This window comes from Clupea harengus, chromosome 24 (assembly GCF_900700415.2).
Source record: "Clupea harengus chromosome 24, Ch_v2.0.2, whole genome shotgun sequence".
NCBI lineage: Eukaryota > Metazoa > Chordata > Actinopteri > Clupeiformes > Clupeidae > Clupea > Clupea harengus.
The window spans coordinates 13,983,843-13,988,842 of record NC_045175.1 but is presented as its reverse complement, the minus strand read 5'-3'; the positions used below and the strand labels follow the sequence as shown (position 1 = coordinate 13,988,842).

The window sequence follows — 5,000 nt, the reverse complement described above, 5'->3', positions numbered from 1 at the left end:
TGCATCTCCATCTGTAGCCCTTAGAGAAGGAGATGAGGAGGAGAGAGGGAGCGCAGAGAGAAGGAGAGGAAGGAAGGTTCTAAGACCAAAAACAAGAGAGAGAAAGAGAGAGAGAGAGAGAGACTAAGAGAGAAAGAGAGACTAAGAGAGAACATCACCAAATAAATAAAAAGTTCCCATCATCAGTAACTTAAAAGAGACAGAACACAGAGAGAGAGAGAAGAGGAGAGACTGAGAGAGAGAGAGAGAGAGAGTAAGTAAGTAAGTAAGTAAGTAAGACTTTATGTACATAGCACATTTCATACAAGAGTTGCAGCTCAAAGTGCTTTACTGAAATCAATAAAAACAAGCAGCAAGAGTTCCTGATGTTCCGATAGGCTTCTTGGATTACTATAATCATGATAAAAGTAATAAAAGTAATAAAACCCTTCTGCCTGGTCTTTAGCTCAGTCAGAACCATACTGCTGCTTCATAGATTCCGCCTTTCCCTGTTAGATATTTTCCCTGTTACATATTTTCCCTAGGTATGTTTCCCGCGCCCAGAGGCCTACAGGGGACCGGAGGTAGCTCTCCTAATTTGTCTCTCCAGAGACTTGACTATACCTCGTATAGCCCTCGCTATATTTGCCGCGCCCAGAGAACTAGAAAATTCATTAGCGAAATATCTGTGAGAAAAACAGGAGATATATTGAAGCCACAATATGGTTTCCGACAGTGCTATGGTACCCTTAAAACAGTTTTACAGAGAAATAGTAAAAATAGTGCAAGTTACAGAGAAATAAATGGTGCAAGTAAAATTAATAAAATTTTAAAAGTGTCTAGCGTGTTTGCTTCCCTAATATTTATGGGTAATGTGTTCCATAATTTTGGGGCGTAGTTGACAAAGGCCGCATCACCAATCTTCTTATGACTGCTTCTGGTGACCTCTAATAGACCTGTGTGTGTGTGTGTGTGTGTGTGTGTGTGTGTGTGTGTGTGTGTGTGTGTGTGTGTGTGTGTGTGTGTGTGTGTGTGTGTGTGTGTGTGTGTGTGTGTGTGTGTGTGTGTGTGTGGATGTGGATGTGGATGCTGTAATAGACCTGCATCTGATGATCGCTGTGTTCTAGCTGGTGTGCAGTTAGTAAGAGAGTTAGCAATGTAGCTAGGTCCTTGTCCATTTAGAGCTTTGTATGTGAGGAGGAGGACCTTAAAGTCAATTCTGAAGGTAACAGGAAGCCAGTGTAAAGTAGCTAGTACAGGACTAATGTCTTCCCTCCTTATAGTTTTGGTTAATAATCTAGCTGCAGAGTTTTGAATGAGCTGGAGTCTTTCAGTGGTTTTCTTGGGAAGACCGGCAAAGAGTGCATCACAGTAGTCCAGCCGGCTGGATATGAAAGCGTGAATTAGTTCTCATTTTAGTTTATGAATAGTCGTATCTTCGCTATGTTCCTGAGGTGAAAGAAAGCTGTTTTGGTCACTTTGTTAATGTGGGAGTTGAAATTAAAATGTGAGTCCAGGATGACACCGAGACTTATCACCTCAGGTTTAATCCAGCGGGTTAAACCTCCTAGATTCTTGGTTAGCATCTCTCTTTTTGATTTGGGGCCGATAATTAGGACTTCAGTTTTGTCCTCATTTAATTTAAGAAAGTTATCATTCATCCATTTGTTTATTGCCAGTAAACAGTTGGTAATGGAGTTTATGGCCGTCGCATCGTTAGGTTCAGCGGATATATACAATTGTGATCATTGAGATTGCATCATTGAGGTTCTCTACAATTTCATTCAGAGAGCCGTCATGACTAGTTGGCTCATATAGAGCAATCTGCTCAGAAAATCTCACCAGCTTCATCGTCTAGATGTCTTTTATGTACTAAGAATTCTTTTGTGTTTTTTGTTAAGATGATTTCCACATCAAAAAGTATACAATGATGGTCAGAGAGGGGTAGATCCGTTATTGAAATATTATTGATGTTTAGTCCAGTTGTTATTACTAAATCTAGTGTGTTTCCGTGCCGGTGTGTTGGATCTGTTATGTGTTGAGTTAGATCGAAACTGTCGAGGAGATTTAAAAGCTCAATAGTTCTTGGGTCTGCTTTTTGTTTACGTGGATATTTAGGTCTCCATTTTTGGACTACTTTGTCATATCTGGTGACACATAGTGATAATAGTTCAGAGAATTCTTGTATAAATATTGGCGAGTGCTTGGGTGGCCGATATATAATAACAAACAGTACTGATACGGTTTTGAGCTCTATAGCAAGATATTCAATTGATGTAAATTCACCTAGCTCAGTGATTTTGAACAACAGTTTAGATGAGAAAATAGCTGCGACTCCTCCACCTCTTTTTGATTTCCTAGAAACTTGGTGGACGCTGTAATCAGGCGGACACGCTTCCATCAAAGTTGGTGTTGCCGTGTCATCGTTTAGCCAAGTTTCTGTTAGACAGATACAATCTAAGTTGTTTTCTTTAACCAGATCGTTAACCAGAAAGGTTTTGTTATTTAGTGATCTGACATTTAGAAGGGCCAGTTTCATATCTGTGGGGTATTAACAGGTAAAACAGGGGGAGATATATTTGTAGGAAGAACATGGATAGTCTTCAACCTTCTAGGATGAGTTTCAGGTTTATAACCATGCATTTTACCAGAGAGGGAGAGAGAGAGAGATTACGAGAGAACGAGAGGGGGAGAGAGAGAGATTACGAGAGAAAGAGAGGGCGAGAGACTGAGAGAGAGAGAGAAAGAAAGAGAGGGGGAGAGACTGAGAGAGAGAGAAAGAGAGGGGGAGAGACTGAGAGAGAGAGAGAAAGAGAGGGGGAGAGACTGAGAGAGAGAGAGAGAAAGAGAGGGGGAGAGACTGAGAGAGAGAGAGAGAAAGAGAGGGGGAGAGACTGAGAGAGAGAGAGGGGGAGAGAGAGAGAGAGAAAGAGAGGGGGAGAGACTGAGAGAGAGAGAGAAAGAAAGAGAGGGGGAGAGACTGAGAGAGAGAGAGAGAAAGAGAGGGGGAGAGACTGAGAGAGAGAGAGAGAAAGAGAGGGGGAGAGACTGAGAGAGAGAGAGAGAAAGAGAGGGGGAGATGAAAGGCAGACAAAGAGTGTGTTATCCTCCTGTGAGATAACAAAGACATCTCTTGAAGCGTCCCCTATGTTTAACATCCCGCTCACACTCTTGCTTTGTGCGACTGTGTGTGTCCGTGTGTGTGTGTGTGTATGTGTGTGTGTGTGTGTGTGTTCATGATTCTCCTCTTGCACACTGCTTTGATATCTCTGTGCAGGTATATTATGTGTGTCTGTGTGTGTGTATGTGTTTGTGTGTCTGTCTGTGTGTGTGTGTGTGTGTGCGTGTGCGTATGTGTGTCTGTGCATGTACATGTGTCTGTGTGTGTGTTTGCGTGTGTGCAGGCATTCTTCTTTATTCTTTTGTTCACTATTCACACTATTGTTCATGCAAAAAAAACATTCTGATTTTAGCGATAGTTAGAGAGTCTCTGAGTGTGTGTGTGTGTGTGTGTGTGTGTGTGTGTGTGTGTGTGAGTGCGTGTGTGTGTGTGTAAAGAGTACAAAGAAGAAACTCTGGAAAAGAATGTTGTGTTTGTGGCATGACATCATTCCCGCACAATTTAGTCTAGCCAAGAATAAAACCTGTTTCCGCCCGGTCTCGAACCGGGGACCTTTCGCGTGTTAGGCGAACGTGATAACCACTACACTACGGAAACTGTACATTATTTGTTTATTTACTATTTTAGTTCGTTCAGTGGTATCAATATAATCAGGTCAGATAGAACTACGTGACGTGTCGGCTCGTTTAAGAGTTAATGTGAGTAGACATATCTGTTAACCTGTGTTTAGTATAATTGCGTTTGAAATCGCCTAATAACTGGAAATAATGTGTTGTGCTTACAGTGGTACAGCATCGGTTTCCGTAGTGTAGTGGTTATCACGTTCGCCTAACACGCGAAAGGTCCCCGGTTCGAGACCGGGCGGAAACAGGTTTTGTTCTTGGTTAGACTAAATTCCGGGCGGAAACAGATTTGATATAACAGCAAAATAGCAACGCAGTACACGCATTTTGAGAATCTCTCACATTACAGTCTCTCCCTTTTACCATCACGATCTCAGCCATGAATTCAGATAATAGGTAGAGTCAGTTCAGAGTAGTCATTTGTGGTCAGCATGACATGTCACAATTCCCTCCCTTTATATAGACAATTAATATTATATCAGTATTAATATACAAAAATATAACTAGCTGGATGGACACATACGAAAGTTTGGGCGAACTACCTTAACATCCCCGTAAAATTGAATGTGTGTGTGTGTGTGTTACCCGTGGCACTGCTTGAGTGTGGAGAGAGCCGAGGACCCGGTGCAGGTGTAGATTCGCTCCAACTGCAAACGCCATGTGGGTGCCAACCGCAGTTTCTCTCGCGCGTACGCACACATATGCAACGGTGCTGAGTGATGTCATTCAGTACGAAGCCTGGGGCACTCGGTTTCTTACAAACAAGTTGAAGAAAGTCAAAGAAAAGTCTCCATTTGTTTCCGCCCGGTTTCGAACCGGGGACCTTTCGCGTGTGAGGCGAACGTGATAACCACTACACTACGGAAACTGCTGTGCTCCGGAGAGTCATGTGACCAGAGATAACGCTTTTCTAACGTATATTATTTGTATGAATTCCATCGGTTTGTTTTAAATATTTGAATTGACGCGTAAAAAAGAAAGTTACCTGGTCGATTGAAGCAGTGGAATGTCATGTGTCTTGCACCTTACACAGTCAGTTGTGTGGAAAGAGAATGGGATTAAGCGAAAAATAGCCAAAAGTGGAGAGAAGATTAAACACATGAGAGTGGAGCTGAGAGACAAGAGAAGAGCGGAGGATATGAGACCAAATACAGAAAGTGGTCTGTCTCCTATGTTGTCTCTGATTTGACATACCAGGCTTGACACCTTCTGCAATAGTACTCTTTATCTTGTGTCTGTATTCATATACTCTATCTCTTGTGTCTGTATTTATATAC

The 5,000-nt window shown here is 42.2% G+C and overlaps 1 protein-coding gene and 3 non-coding genes across 4 annotated transcripts in view; 2 read left to right on the top strand and 2 right to left on the bottom strand.

The window, feature by feature from the left end:
• The window catches only part of si:ch73-173h19.3 (uncharacterized protein LOC563864 homolog), a 42,649-nt gene that overhangs the window by 33,143 nt on the left and 4,506 nt on the right, over positions 1–5,000 (top strand). The window lies entirely within an intron of this gene.
• On the bottom strand, positions 3,625–3,697 carry trnav-aac. The gene has a single exon. It is a non-coding gene; the product is annotated as a tRNA-Val (tRNA).
• trnav-aac lies at positions 3,898–3,970 on the top strand. The gene has a single exon. It is a non-coding gene; the product is annotated as a tRNA-Val (tRNA).
• On the bottom strand, positions 4,519–4,591 carry trnav-cac. The gene has a single exon. It is a non-coding gene; the product is annotated as a tRNA-Val (tRNA).